This window comes from Myodes glareolus, chromosome 1 (genome assembly GCF_982192425.1).
Source record: "Myodes glareolus chromosome 1, mMyoGla1.1, whole genome shotgun sequence".
Lineage (NCBI taxonomy): Eukaryota > Metazoa > Chordata > Mammalia > Rodentia > Cricetidae > Myodes > Myodes glareolus.
The window spans coordinates 104,424,572-104,441,353 of record NC_142026.1 but is presented as its reverse complement, the minus strand read 5'-3'; the positions used below and the strand labels follow the sequence as shown (position 1 = coordinate 104,441,353).

Sequence of the window (16,782 nt, the reverse complement as noted above, 5' to 3'; positions counted from 1 at the left end):
GAGATGGAAAATTTTGAGTTTCCTGTACTAAGGTAATACTTTATATTTTATTTATTTTAAAACTATAAACTCAAGTCACTGGGAGTCTGGCTCAGTGGTAGAACATGCCTAGCATGTAGAAGGCCCTGGGGTTGAGCCTTAGTAACATACAAAAAAAAAAAAATAAACGCATATGGAGAGAGAGAGAGAGAGAGAGAGAGAGAGAGAGAGAGAGAGAGAGAGGAGAGGGACTAATACATACATCGTAAAATCAAGTGAAGCAAGATGGGTGAGCTTCCCTCTTTGTGTCTCAATTCTGATCCTGCCCATGGAAAGAAATTTCTGCTCATTTTTTTCCCTTTTCTAGAGAACACTATTTACACATTTATGATATAAACCTCTACCTTTTTCCTATACCTTTTTTTCCATTGTTTTGTGGTTTGTATTCGTTTATAAGAGATTTTTATAGCTTCTCTCTCATACCTTTGCCTGCCCTGCTAGGCTTGCTTCAGTAGCTAGGCAGTGAAATCTGGGTGAGCACAGAAAACTGATTCAACCATCCACTTGTGGGTAGACATTCGGTTCTTTCTGATTTCTTTTCCCAACTGTGCTGTAGTATCTTTGGCATGAGCCAGTGAGTCAAGAAGTCACTTCTTTAGGGGTGCCCTGAATTGGGTCTTTAGATCCTCTTTGAAGACTTCCACTTAAGCATGGTAGCTTTGGGAGGGGGCATGGACACGGGACAACTCTCTGGCCTTTCGTCCTTGTTAAATCTCATAGCACGTGTCTCCATTTTCCTCAGCACAGAGGGGCTTCAGGGAAGTGTTAGAGAAGGGAGCAAAGGAATGAAGCTTGTTCTAAAGTTCAAGCAGGTAAAGGAGTGTCCAACATGGTCTTAGCAAGAATCAGGCCACTGGGAAGTTGAGGATGTAGGCGGCTCCAAGGAAGAAACTGAAGTGAAGAGGAGTCTGCTTTGGTGGATGGCAGTCAGAGCTCCCCTGGAGGAAAACTGGCTTCTGCAATGACAGCATTTTGCCACAGTGTGACTACATTTTCAAAGTATATTTTATTTGCATATAAATTCTGATTTAGCATATGACAATCATTCTCCATTATCATATGAACATTGTCACTCTATATTGATATTCTTTGATTTGAAGGTACAAAATACATTGTGCATTATAATGGTTTTTTCTTATAAAATCAAAAGGTGTAAAAGAAAATAATAATCCCTAAGAGGTAAAAAAGAAGCAGAAGAACAAAACTTTGAAAGGGCTAATGAAGAGTTTCCACAAAGCAATAGTTGGTAAACTGAAAACACTGGAAATATGCTGGGTTTGTATTTGTAAAATGCTCATCTTCGACTCTTTTGAATCTTAAGACAGTAAATAAAGCCATTTTCTGTAGGATGAGAATTTTCAATTTTCAATTGGAAATTAGTAGTTGGAGGGTGAGCAAGACCTAATGAACCATCCTTTTTATGAGCACTAGGCACTGACTGGAGTGACTGAAGAATGGCGGATACTGGATGGTTGTGGATTTGCTGCTCCTCCTTGGCGTCCTTCCGGCTTCTCTGTAAGTCCATTCCAGTACATGTGCTCCCCTCCCTGGTTTATCCATGATCCTAACTCTTCCCACTACCATCTTCATTTTGCAACAATATATTCACAAATTGAAAACCTACTGGGTCTCACATGTTTTACCAAAGCCTGCAAAGGCTCACCTTTTTCTCAGTTTCCTTTGCTCTGATCTTTTTCTTGTTCTTTCAATATGTTGTGCTGATTCTTTAAGACTTAATTGTTTTTTTTCTTTTTGTTTTTAAATTACAACACTGCTTGGCCAATGACTTAGGTGTTTCCCTAGCTAGCTCTTACATTTTTAATTAACCCATTTTTATTAATTTATATTTTACCACAAGGCTCGTGGCATACCAATAAAGTTCTGGCATCTTTCTCCTTTGGCAGTTACATGGCATCTCCCTGACTCTGCCTTCTTTCTTTCTGCTTTCAGTTTAGTTTTCCTGCCTAGCTCTATTCTGCCCTCCCATAGGACAAAGCAGTTTCTTTATTAACCAATGATATAAAACATATTCACAGCATACCCAGGGGAATTCCACATCATCTCTACTTTTCTATCTAAATAAAAAGAAAGATTTTACGTTTAGCATAGTAAAATTACATGTTACAAAACTGGTATCAAGCAAGAATTACACTTACACTATTTAGTCTATTTGTATCTGGAAAGTTTCATACCTAATTTATCTTTTATCACAACTAAGGAAAACTATAACTCTCTGTCTTCAGCTCCATCAAAGACCCCAGAAGAATATAACATTACTTAAGTAAACAGGAAGTGCATTGTAAGCAACCTCTAATACTCTAAAATTCACAGAGACATCTTGCTGTCTGGACAGTCATCCAAAGTTCTTCCATAATGTTGGGGTACCCATCTTCAGCCTACAGGCCCATAGGATCTGAAAGATTTTTCCATGAAGCAGGAAATTTGAAAGACTGTTTTACCTATATTGGCAGTTTGTTAATCACTTTCTATTGTGTCCTGCAGAATGTCTGGCAGACTCTTTTATGAAGCAGGAACCCTGAAGGACTGTCTACCCTTCTTTAGACAAAGACTTAATTATTTCTAATCTTTTGCCCTCCCCACATTATTTCCTTTAGAGATTCAGATAGAGTCTCAAATTCTAGCTTCTCATCGAAGCCTATCTCCTCAGCACTCCCTGTTCTAATTACTTCATCCACCTTTCTAGAGAACCAGAAGACACACAATCCAGTCTGGAACCCACTCTCTAAGGATGCCAAACACAGGGAAGTCTTTCAAGCCTCTGATAAGGCTCTTTAAGTCCCCTAGAAATCAACATATATTCTGAGTCCATTCCAGAAACATGTTGGAGGGGCCTCAGCCCCTCAACTCTCAATACACTGTTTTCATAAACTGAGAATGCCCCTAAAAACAATGGAAGTTCTGGGATCCCTGGAGTCATGTGGCAATTATGTTTTCCGTACTGACCTGCCACATTTCTACCATTCAATATTTCCTTTTAGAACCAAGCCTGCTAGCCTCCAGCCTGTAGTCTCAATACATATGGCTCAGGAAATGTATAGTTCAGGTGAAGAAAAAGTAAAGATAAATAAAGAGTAGGCAGGTTCCAACATCATTGAAATAAAGAATATGGCAAGGTAATACAAGAAGCGTGATGAAGAAAGATAAATTAATAAAGGCAGAGATAGGCAGACTTTAAATGGCTACAAAAACAGAGCAGAATAGAATAGCACTACCTCTGATTAAGGCAGTAAGCAATGTAGTGGAAAGATATTTATACTTCAGCCAAAAAAAGTGTATGGGACAGATAGTATGTAATTGTGATATGATTTTAAAATTGTTCTAAGTGAAAGATCAACCCAGAATAATTTCTCACAATATTCCCAAGCAACTTCACAGAGAGAGACTGAATAATAAAATATTCATGATCAAGGCTAACTCCACTTTGCTCTCAAAACTCAGAAAACAAAAGATTCTAGATAATTGGACAATGACTCTTAGGCTAGAGTTATAGTGTCCATGGCTGTTCCTGGGTAAGTGCCAGCTTTCCTGAATAAATTTAGGCAGCTTTTAAAAATAGGATTATCTGGGCTCCATCTCTGGCATTTCCCATTCAGGAGGTCTGGAGTAGGAACTAGGAACCTGTAATTGTTTTTCAAGTGATTTCAGCGTGCAGTCTGAATTATAACTCTGTTATCTAGGAGCCAGAAACGTTAATGTCAGTCATCAATGCACCCACCATGCTTGATTGCTGGAGCTATCTCAAAAAACTGTACATCTATATGTTGCGTTTTTTTTGTTCCTTTCTAGTTAGTGAGGCAAATCAAAGCCAGTATGGGCAGATGGAACACTGCATGAGACTTGCTTGAAACCTCCTGTGAAGAAAACCAAGTTTTTAACCCTTCCTGTTGTGTGTGAACGGCCTAAAAAAGTCCTAATTGGTGCTGATGGCCAAGGCATGACCATGAGGCAGGACAGCTTCAACATGGAAATGGAAGGAGCCAGGGTCTCACAGGCCATTGCTGAGTCACCAAATCACTGTGCTCTAGATTTTAAGTTACAGGTGATCTTATGCTGGTGACTATTCATGTGGATGTCATAGAAACAGTATTTATGAAACACCAGCTTCCAAGATGCATACAAGTTATACACTATATTTCTCCATTAAAAAGAGAGGTAGATCCAATACAGCTTTACATGGGTTCAGCCACTGGGGCAATTCAACTGTTGAAAGAGACCTTGTAACAATTCTAGCTATGAATATTGAGTATACAGCCAATGTTGCCATTGTAATTGATGCAATTTCTAAAGAAAAGTATTTGTGGACATAAGCTGAATCTCCTGATATTCAATAACCTCCCAAAGAATCAGATAATGAACTTCTGATGGTTCAATAAGTAGATATAATGACTTTGTATCAATAGCCAGGAATCAACAGAAATAGACAGTTACAGCTAACATTTTGGGAAATACTGTTCTATCTTCCTGAAATATCCTTCACATTCTGCTAAGATCCTAATATCATTCTTCAAGTCTTGCTGAAATCTAAATTTCTTAAAACTGGCTACTTAAACTCCAAGCGGTGCATTTCTCTTCCTGATGACCACTGCAGTTGTAATTCACATTGTTCATTTAGCCTCCATGGTCTTTGTATTGTTACTTCATCTTTGTCTACAATCTGATTCTTAATGATGGTACAATCATATTTGGGCTGCTTTCTTATCTTAATACTTCTTGGATCTCAAATGCCAACTGAGAATCAATAATACAGCTGTTACATTTATTTCTATCACTTACCCTAGTAAAAACTGTATGACTGGTTTTACAATAGTTTCATAGCTCCCATGCTTGGGATATCTTACTTACAGACAATAGAAGACACTGTAACCTCCGGAACCAAACAGTGAATAGGTAGGAAGAAAGGCTCCAAAGTGTATTACATCAGAGGAGGTATATCTTAGTGCAAAGTCCTTGACTGTAGAAGAGGAGAGTTGAGAAGACTTTTCAAATATTTTGGCCAAAGACCTGGTGAAGGGTAATTATACTAAAATGAACCCCATGTTTGGGCAAATTGTTCTGTTTTGATAGGGGTTTAGCTGAGATAAGGGTAGACCTAAAACTCTATCTGCTTCTGAACCCATGAAACAAACTCTACTTCCTTTCCAGGCTGCCATTGGTCAGTGATTCCACACTTATATTACTCAAACTCATGTTCTCCATCAGAACAAGGCCCCTAGGCATCTGTGCCTATCCTCTACTGGGACATAACTCATAAATCAACAGATAGCAGACATTATAAATCCAATAGAACAGAGCAGTGCAGTAAAAGAGAAGGAGCTCAAGGAAGTATTTCTTAAGTAAACTGAATTTATATGTGAATGAATAAGTCTCACCAAAGCACCTGAGAGACTGATTGTTACACAGGACAAGACACAAGGTCTTCAGAACAAAGGATGGAATCTGAGGTCACCCAAATCCCCAGACTTGAATTATCCTTGTACCATGAAACGATCCTGCAGATTTTAGTTGGTTTACTGTCCTTTGAGTTTTATTCTGTCCCTAAGTGTCTTGGGCCTTTGGGGAAATGTTCGGAGGATGACCACCCCAGTGTTTATAAGGCAGACTTTGTTGTGAGAAAAATACTATGCATTTCCTCTGCAAACATTTAAGAGAAACCCTGCATCAAATTGACTCTTCATGCATACCGCACATGTTCTGGGACACCAGTGAAACATTGCAAGTTGAAACTATATATTGTGTATTTTATTATCAAAGCATAACTTAAATATTTCAATGACAATTTTTATTATTATAAATACAGATACACTTGTGCTCATCACAGCTTCCCCAAACATTTCTCTGCATTTATTTTGTTTTGCTTTGCTTCACTTTGAGACAGATTCTCTCCGTGTTACTCAAGCTAGCCTCAAGCCCATGGTTCTGCCCCTGACTCTAGAGTGCTGGGATGAGTTGTAACACCATACAGGCCAGGGATCTTTATTTATAAGTTTGGAGGAATATTGTTTCTTACAGCAGAGCCAAAGGGTCCTTTGTGTGTTTATTTGGGAATTTTGCTGTTGTTTTCTTTAAAAATATCCTTGGGAGCTTCCTCATGTCTCTTTGGCCTGATCTCAAATTTAGAGCTAGGGTGCTTAAGGGGAGGAAGAGGAAAGTGGGGTTAAGAGCAAGCTCCAGAGAACCCAACAGTTTATTCAGTAGCCAAAAAAAGATCGTTGGCATTGGCAGGATGTTTTCGTAAAACGTAAAATAGATTCCTAACAGCACAGAAAATCCCAGGCACACTCTTGCCCTTCCTTCTCCATTTCTCCATCAGACAACAGCAAACAGCTGTAAGGGAATTTGTACAAAGCCAGGCACATAAAACACTCACTTCCTGATGGTCCTGTTCATGCCCTTGCAAGTCAGTGGATGACTGGGCCCGTCCAGAGGTGCTGGTCATCCATTCTTTAAACATCCATCTTAGAGTTTGCAGTTCCCAAAGTGTCACATAGCATCACTTCATGCTAGAGATAGAGCTGCAGAAAAGAAACTAGATTTCAGTGCAAATTACATGAGCAACTCAGAGATGCTTCCCTGGCCTATCAGCAGAGAAAATAGGTGCTGAGGAGTCTGCTCGGTGGGTAAAGTACTTGCTGCTCAAAAATGAGATGATCTCATTGGGTGTAAGTCAATATAACTGTAATTTCCACTGGGAAGGGGGTTAGTAGTGAAAACTTAACACAAGTGCCAGTATCTATAGCCCCATCACTAGGGCAGGGGGAGGGGAGGAGAGGCAGGCAGATCCCAGTGGCTCACCAACTAGCTGAAACTCAAGCTCCAGCATCAATGGGAAACCCTGTCTCAAACAAGCATCATCCTTCTCTAAAATAAAAAGGTAGACAGATAGAGAAAAGCACCCAAATATGGAGTTCAGGCCTCTGCAGGCATGCAAGCACACACCCAAACACACACACACACACAGAGAGAGAGAGAAAGAGAGAGAGAGAGAGAGAGAGAGAGAGAGAGAGAGAGAGAGAGAGAGAGAGAGAGAGAGACGGTCACACGGGGTGGGTGGGCAGAATTAATGCAATGAAACACAAATCCTGAAAGGAAATATTAGCAGCTTGAGATGCCGACTACAACCCCCGGAGTTATGCACCCTCCACGCTCGCCACTTGAAACACTTTAGCAGAGAAACTTAAGGAGAAACTGTACACATCCTTTTACTGTTCTCAGCTGAAAAGCAGCAGAAGAGAATGCTGTGATTTTTCTCTTAATTGTTGGACAAAGGAGGGAAGTCGTTCCATAATGTCTACCGCGACCCTCGGTTTGGCATCGTGGCAATTTGCTGGGAGCTTGGTCTCCATGTGAGGGATGCCACATACCACCCCGGGTTCCCACCAGCGTCAGCGGTCTGTTTCCTCTTTGTCTTCCTTCTGAACTGCCACCGCATGCCTTCCACCTCCTCAAATGTGCTGTCTTGCATTATTCAACTAAAAAGACGCTTTACCAGCGCCAGCGTCTTCAGATGTGGTTCTCCCAAATGGCATCCTACCGGCAACTGAACAGTAACGGGCATCCATCAGCCTCTGGTGAGCAAGCAGCTGAGGGAGACAAGGCCGCCTAAGGCTTAAGTAAACAACAATAAGAACATGTGCAGATTCCAAAAGAACACACACCAAATTTAATAAAATAAAAAAAATTTAAAAAAATAAAACCTTACTGCCACAAAACACAGAGTTAGCAGATGACGCTAACGGGTTTTAATTTTTCATCTTGAATTATCTTCTAAACGTTTCCTTGAAGACGAGGGTTCCTAATCTATGCTCCCAAATGGCTAAGTCAATTGTGCTTTGATTGTTCTGCCTCTCTTGGGGACAGTCAGCTATTGGACTTGTTAAGAGTGTCCCTCTGGTAGAGCCAGGGAATGTTTAGACTCAAGTCCTCGGTCCACCCCACAAAAGCCTGCTCAGCCACAAGGGCTGGGGGTTAGGAATACTGACAGCCTCCCGTGGTGGGAGCACTAAGGGCCTCCTGTACGGAAGGAATTAGAGAAGTGCCTGAATGTCTGTGCTCCCTGCAGGCAACTAAAGACTTCATTAATTCAGTACTTGACACCAACAGTGTAAAAAGAACTCTGGTCCCATTTGGCAGCTTCCCTGAGACAGCCATATCCGACCTGGCTCTGGAGATAAGCCAAGAAGCGTGTTTGTCTTTGAGACAGAAGCAAAGATTAAGATGACATTCGGTAGCGCGCTTGATGGTCCTCAGAGCTGCCAGGGCAAGTGGCAGGAGCCAAGAAAGGCGCTGTATATATAGAGTCTTCAGGTGCGCGGACCTTACAGAGGCCTTCGTGTGGGAAGGCCTGATTCTCTTTGTTTCTAGAAAAGAGACATTAAAGAAGAACAGGCAGACTCTTTTCCTCTTGGCCAGAGGGAGTGTGCAGCTTTTTGCAGGACTCCTTCCCACAGCCCGGGGCTGAACCCAGAGCTGCCCACAGCTGCCCCTTGCCCCTGATTTTCCACGGCCGGCACAGATACACTGGCTGCTTATTTGAATGTGTCTACTTCTTCCGAGGCGAAGGAAGGAACCAGAGAACAGGGGTCCGGGTGGGGGAGGTCCACAGGAAGTGGACACAGGCCTGTTACTGTCAAACTGTGAGAGTCTTCACTGAGCAGGTGACCCCAGGGAGGGGCTGGGAGAGTTTCTCCACTTTGGCGTATGAGGGACTTCAGTTCGAGCTGCTGGTTTTTCATCTTGCCTGTGACTGTGGATCAGGCTTCCTGTCCTTGACCCCGCATGACTTGGTCCTGTCAGGAGGCAGCTGGTTGGGTAAGGCCTGTGCAGCCGCCCAGACGCCCACGGGTGGGAGTGGGAGATGGGGCCTGGAGGTGGTTGCTCTGACTCCAATTTAGTCTGCCTCTGGGTTAACAGTGGCAGCGAAAGGTCCTGTGAAAATCGTCTGGCTGCCTCTGTTGGCGGTCCTCCAGAAAGAACTGTTCGCAGGCCTGTTCTCAGGCGGCCTCGTGCCAGAGCGCCTAACTGGGAACACAAAACGCATTGCTTTGCTTTTCACTGACCTCAAAGAGATCCTTTTATGGATGGGCCCATGCCGCCCCCCCTCTTTAAGAAAAAGTCCTCGTTGAGAAGCTGACCTCCTCTGGCCTGGGCAAGGCAACAGGTGACCCCCTCAGTGAGTGGGCGGACGTCAAAGCGGCTCTGTCTCTGGTGCCTGACAAACGCAGCTTTCAGGCTGAAAGGACACTGGTGCTGCCTTGGGACGGACGGTGGAGGTGGACTGGTGGCAGAACCCTGGGTCTCTGGCTTCCCAAAGAACCCCTGGCTGGTCTCCGATCTTCAAAAGTTCAGGGAGGTTTGCATATCATGTTAGCAAAGAGACCACCTTTAGGAAAAAAATTCCTTAACATTTTATCTAAATACCTCGCTGTGGTCAGCTAAAGCACTGAACCGTGTGGCTACCTCCTCTTCAGATGGTTGTAGAGAGGAGATTTCATGTGATCCCAGAGATTCCCTGCATTCCTGACCAGGTGGGAAATGATGCCCTAAGCTACAAAGACTTTCCTCAGAAACTGTGGTGCCTGAGGTTTTTTTTGTTTGTTTGTTTTTTGTTTTTTTTTTCAGTCACAAAGAAAGCAGTGACTTAGTGTTGTTCATTTATTCAACTCTCATGAAGCATTTTAACACCATGAGAAATGAGCTCAGCCTCCCATGTCAGCAGCTAAGTTGCCATACAGATCTCAATTTAAAGAATGGACTCAGGTGCACCTATAGAACTGAAAGCCAGAGATTTTTTTGTTCTTTAGAATACTAATGGGTTCCAGTTCATCAAAATGGCCTTCTTTATGCATATGCTTAGATTTATACATTTATTTTATGTTTGGGGTAATGGAAAGAGAAAGCTACCAAAATGCCCTGGTTCCTTTTTCTATTGGGAGACTTGAAATAGATGAGTCACTTGTGGGCTTGGGGGAACGTGTGTTTTGCTTTATTCTAGCATCATTCTTTCAGGTTCCTTAATAATTTAACATGTATTTAAAACTCATATGGCAGTCAGCAGTAAATCAACTGTAGGGAAAATAGGGAAAGCATGTTATATGCTGACTTCTCACGAATGGGATAAAGAACTTATGGAGTGTTGGGTCACCGAATCCAAGTCACTGACTTGGAGCTAACCCAGAGGTAATAGAAGAAGGAGATGAACTTCAAGTTCAGGCTGTTCGACACCTCCTATTTGGCTCTCTTAGCCTTGGGTAGGGGTACTAAGGGAAATCAGAATGAGTTAAGAGTTCACTGAGTTCTTATGGTATTTGTTTGCGTCAGCATCTGGTCCTGGCTTCTTGAGGCTGGCTGGCCCTTGTTCAATTACAGATACTGTTTCTCCCATGGTCTGTATCTATGAAGTGGGGATACTTCAAAAGCAAGTTATTTCAGAGCTCTGAATCAAAAAATAGTATAACAACAATGGTGGTTACTGGGGGATCGGCGTTTACACTTTGCTAAAAGATTGTTTGGTGCCCAACAGAGCTTTTCGAAGGAAGGCTGAAGTGAAAGTGGCTGCCTTGCCTCTCAGAGAACATCCTCTAAAGGCAGGAGAAATAGCATGGTGATGCCAGCCTGTAGCCAGAGCTGTCTGGGAGCTGGCAGAGAAAGAGGCACAAATTCAAGTCCTACCTGGGCTCCAAAGGGAGTTCAAGGCCAGTCTCAGTTAAAATGGTGAGACACTATCTTGATAATAAAATGAAATAAAGAGAATAAAGCTACTAGCTCAGTGATAAAGCACAAAAAAAAAAAAAAACCATGGCTCTCATCTCCAGCTCCCTCAAATTCTTCACAGAGCCTGGATAACACTCGGTGGTGGTTCTTAGACAGCCTTGTAATGATCGCTTGTTTTCTGTTACATGTTCTGTTTAGTTCTGGGAAGATGAGCAAAACGAGATCCTGCTTCTGAGAGAACATACAATTCCCACTGTCTAGACACAGAAACAGACTTTAAAAATGAGAGCGTCAGATATGGTGAGACATAGCTGTAATTCCAGCACATGCAAGCAGAAACGGGAAGATGTGAGTTCGAGGGCATTGTGGAATGAATAGCAATGCTGTGTCTCAAAGGTGCCAAATAACAAAATATAATAACAATAGAAGCTTTAGTGCACCAAGAGCTGGAAAAAAGCTTGAGAAAGAAGCAAAGATCAGAACAACAAAAAACCCATATTGAGTCATTCTTCTGTAGTGTAGGCCTTTGTGGATAATATTTATTTTCATTAATAAGGTTTACACTCAGGGAGTCTATGTTTCCTACTGGGGGAAAGGGATGTGAAAGACATTGTACAGAGATCCACATCAACAAAGCATCTAGAAGCTTAACAGACATGCACATAACCAACACAGACACAAAGGGCTCAACTCTTGCTTTGCCCTAGGTTGCTCTACCCTACAGTAGCTCCAATGGCATTATTTTAGACTGAGAAACACAAACCTGGAAATTTTAAAATTGGGGAAGAAAATAAATCTCTCCTGCTGCCCCTTACCGTTTTGATTAGCTGTACCATCGTTCCAAAGCCAGTAATTCGTCTTTCTCAACATCATGGTCTTAGAATCCTAACTTGACATACCAGGTAGCTACCTGATAGATAGCTGTTGATAGTGGGCATCAATGTCTATCCATTCGGTCTTTTCTTTTCTGTGACTGATGTATTCATTAGCCAAACATTTGCATGACTCCACCTAGCATGTAGACTAGAACTTGGTTAGGCATCATCATGCTTCATACAGAAAGAAGAGGTCCACTTTGGCAGGGTGAGTCGGGGAAGGTTTTACAATAAAGGAAATACTGGAGCTATAGTACATTGGAAGCAGCAGGAAAAACCTGAGCATTAATCTCAGTCATCAACTTGATGAGATATAAAATTCCTTGGAAGACACTCCCTCTGGGCATGCCTTGAGGGACAGTCTTGACTACTAAAGGAGAGAAGATCTGCCCACTGTGGACAGCTCCATTCTGCACTGCATTCATTGTCTTATGCTCGCTGCCTGGATGCAATGTGGCCAGCATCCTCAAGCTCCTACTGCTGTGACCCCTCCCAACCCATGACTGTAACCTTAAGCTCTGAACCAAAAATAAACCCTTTCTCCTTTAAATTGTTTTTGTTGGAGCATTTTAGCACAGGATCAGAAAAAGGAATCACAAGAAAGCCTGATGAATGGGACATGAAATGAGTGTAGAATCTTTATGGGAAGTAAAGATAATGAGATGGACAGCAGTAGGCAAATTGTGCGTTGTCTGCTGCAGCACAGATCTTGAAGTTAACTCTCATGGGTGAAGTATTTTACAGGATAAATGTAAAGAGAGAACCTATAAGGATTTTACAAATAGAAGGTCAATGCCATGACTTAGACAAGAGAAATAAAAGACACAAAGAGTCTAAATGCATTAGTCAATAAATATGAGGGGCATAAGAATATCTTGAAACTTTATAGCATACTTTTAGTAGTGAATATAAATACACATTTGCAACTAATATGTCAAGATGTAATTGTGGGGAAAAAATGGCAATCCTGGCACTTGGGGCTGTTATTTTAGGGTAGGACACATGTCTGTCATGAACAAGACATGAAGTTTGACTCTCAGTATCATGAAAGAAAAGGTGAAAAAAGAGAAAAAGGAGAGGGGAGGAGAGGAAATGAAAGGATCAGGAGGAGAAATATGGATAGAGAAGAAGTGAGGGGAGCAAAGGATTAGAAAGGGAAGAGAAGGGAAGGGGAGGGAAGAGAAGAGAAGAGAAGAGATAGGAAAGAAAGGAAAGGGGAAAAAAGATTTAGATAAGGTGGCACACATTTTTAGTCTCATAACTTGGAAACTAAGGTATAAATATTGAAATAAACTCAAAGACAGCCTTGAGTTCCATAACAGAATGTGTTACACAGCCTAAGACCCTTTCTCAAAATAACAATAATAATAATAGTTATTATTATTATTATTATTATTATTATTATTATTATTATTATTATTCTTGAGTGAATAAATAAAAAGCCAGACAAACAATAATGGCTTGAATGAGAATGTCCCTCATAGAGTGAGGTTTTGAACATTTGGCCCACAGTTGGTGGCACTGTTGTGGGGGTTTAAGAGATGTGGCCTTGCTGAAGGAAGTGTGTCACTGTACTTTGAGGTAGACTTTGAGAGTTTAAAACTTCTATTTATTTTCAGTTTACTCTCTTTGTGTTTATCTTTGAAGATCTAAGATCTTGATTTCTGGTCCTGCATTTATGCCTGTTGCTTGCTGCTATGTCTCTGCATCATGTTGGACTCTTATCCCTCCAGAATCATAAGCCAATATAAACTCCTTCTTACATACGTTGTCTTAGTCAAGGAGGAAGTAAACCTTGCTGTTTGCCTACTTGCCCTCACTCTTACTGGCAAGTTCATCTATCATGTCATTGTGGAATTTCTTCATTGCTCTTAGAACCAACTTCTTAAGGATTCTAACTGACTGAAGACCAGCGACTATACTTGCACCCACTCTCCCTCTCTCACTTTCTCCCTCATTCTCTCCCTTCCTCCCTTCCTTTCTCCCTCCTTCTCTCTCTGCCTAATGCTTGCTGATCGAATGTAGAACTCTCATCCTCATGCCTGCATGTTGCCATGTTTCTTGTCATGATGATCATGGACTAACTTTATGAAACTATAAGCAAGCCCCAAATTGAATGCTTTCTTTTATAAAAGTTGCTTTTGTCTTGGTCATGGTGTTTCTTCATGGTTATACAAAAGTGACTAAAACCATTGTTAACTGAAATACTAACAACTTCATCCAGAAATAAATGAAGAAAATCAAATTTGGCATTTGGTTTTGGAAATGGTAGAAGAAAATTTCCCAATTAGTCAATTAATTAAACTGTAGGTCATCTTTTTTATAAGTTAATACAATTAAGAAAAGAATCCGATCATTCAAATAGGTCATTATTTTACAAATGAAGAATTTGAGTAGTATTTTGACAACTCTATAGTACAGAGATGTTCAATATTAGAACATTGTGGCTGTCAGACTTTTTGTTGCTGTAACAAATACCTGAGAAAAATAGTTCAAAGGAGGAAAGAAGTTTTGGCTCAGGGTTTCAGAGTTGCTCTCCAAGATCATTTGGCCCCACTGTTAGGGGCCTGAGATAGTAAAGCACAGCACCATGGAGGCAGGACGTGGTTAGTGATCACTGCTCACCTAGTGCCATTCTGGAAACTAAGTGGATGGGAAACAGATGAGGAACCCCAGAGTCACCCCCCCCCCCGCAGTGATCACTTCCTCCTGCTAAGTCCCAGCTCCTAGCTTCTACCACCTCCTAATTATTAAATTGTGAATGTATCAATGGATTAATCCTCATGACCAAGGAATCCAAGGAATTCCCCAAAGCCCAGATTAGGACACTGCCTTAGGGACCAAATCTTCAACGCACGAGCCATCTTAGGGGACGCTTATAATGAAATTAAGTTCTGAAGTAGTTGTGAGTACAGATATCAAAAACAGGTGCTTTAAGGTAACAGAGACAGATGGTGTGAGGAAAGACAGAGGGAGAGGAGAGAGAGAGAGAGAGAGAGAGAGAGAGAGAGAGAGAGAGAGAGAGAGAGAAATTAAAGAGGGGCAGTTCCCAGAGTGGATTATGTTTCTTGAGGGAGTCACACTATGATGCTAGCAACAACTATCTATGAGATTTTGATGCTGTTTGAATTTACATTGTTTGAAGGCTTGAAAAGATTAGATAAATATTTAGGTATACTTGTCTTATCTAAAGAACTCTTCCTTAGTGGACTGTAAAGTGGTTTACAGGGTACATTGCACAAGTTTTCAGATGATAAGATTAATAAAACAGGTCCTAAAAGGCCAAAGGAATTGATACTACACGTAAGTTGCACATCGTCACTGTGCACATGATTAAAATCCTGCAAGTGAGATTCTCTTGATTGTCAGCGTGCCAGCCACTTTCCCTTCCCACACCCCCTCAATTTGTCATATATTTCAATCCTGCCTGCAAAAGATCGTACTTAAAGAGTTCTGGAGACAGTGTTGGTAACAGTGAAAAGCTAGGAGGACCTTCAGGAAGTCCTTGGATAAGGGCTCACGAGAGTACCTGCTCATCAGGATCTCTGGGTAACAATGCCTTAGTCCCCTAGAGAAGGTGGGTCATGATGGTGCCTGCCTGCAAGCTCAGCATGTCCGAGGTAGAGGCAGAAAGAAATATGTTGGGTTCTAGGCTAGCCTGGGCTACACATATTAAGAAAACAGAACACCCCTCTCACTTCTCCTTCTTCCTTTTAATGTCTTTGCATGCATCTTATTAACTTTTTTCTAATGAGCTCTAGGCTCATTTAAACCAGGAATACTGATGCATACCTGTAACCCCAGGACTTGGGAAATAGGAGGATCATGAGTTCAAGATTGTCCTCAGCTGCAGAGCAGAGTTGGGGACAGCCTAGGCTACATGAGATCTTGTCTCAAAAAAGAGAGCAAACAAGTAAATAAAAACACCAAATTTCCTTCATATCACCTTGAAATTCTTCTCTGCAGAAGAATTCCCACTTTGGGATAAAGACACAGCAGTAAGAGAGAATTCTGTACAAGCAAAAGAAGTTGAGTTTGTGCCCCAAGATCCTGAGTAAGAAGTAGGGCATGATAGCAAATGCCAGTAACCCCGTCATCAGAGGGCAGAGACCGGATCACACACACTAACTAGTCAGCCAGCCCAGCTAAAGCAGGCTGCTTCAGTGAGAGATCTTGTTTCAAGACAATAAGGCAGACTGCACTGGTAGAAGACACCTAACAATATCCATCTCTGGTCTCCCCATGTGCATGCATGAACATATGCACCCCACACACAGACACACATACACAGAGACATACACACAGAGACTGAAACACACATACATACACAGAGACACACAGAGAGAACAAACACAGACACACACAGAGACACACATACACAGAGACAGACACACACACATACACACACATATACACAGACCCCCACACACAAACACATATACACAGACAAACACATGCACACAATTTTAGTTTCTCTTGTTCTGTAAATTATATATTTTATTTACTTGCTGTTGTTTTGCTTGCTTGTTTGTTTTTTCAAGGCAGGGCTTCACTATGTAGCCCTGGCTGTCCTGGAACTCACTATGTAGACTGGGCTGGTCTTGAACTCACAGAGACTGCCTCTACTTCCCAAGTGCTGGGATTAAAGGCATGTCCTGCTAAGATAGAAATATGAAATACCAAAAACAAATCCAAACTAAATCATTAAATGAAAAAGCACAAGTGATTAGTAAGTATTTTGAACGTGTTCCTCTTTAGTCATCTGGAAAATGGAAATTAAAATGGATTTAGGATTCCACCTCACCCCACTACCCCCAGTCAGAAGGGCTACCACCAAGAAAACAAATGCTAACAAATGCTGGCAAGGAAATCGATAAATAGGAATCCTTATTCACTGATGGTAGGCATGTAAATTGGTGCAGCCACTATAGAAATCGACGTGGAGATTGTTCTGCAAACTAAAAACATAGCTACTATATGATGCACCCATACTGTCTCTGGGTATGTACTAAAGGATTATAAGCCAGCATACCATAGAGAGATACTTGCTCATCCAGGTCTGTTGCTGCGTATTCACAATAGCCAATATGTGAAGTCATCATGAGATTTATAAACTGACTAGTGGATCAAGGAAATG

General features: G+C 41.6%; 1 pseudogene; it reads left to right on the top strand.

The window, feature by feature from the left end:
- Window positions 1–7,663, top strand: part of LOC148123544 (cofilin-1-like) — a 42,444-nt pseudogene extending 34,781 nt beyond the window's left edge.
- Window positions 7,664–16,782: the final 9,119 nt, after the last annotated feature.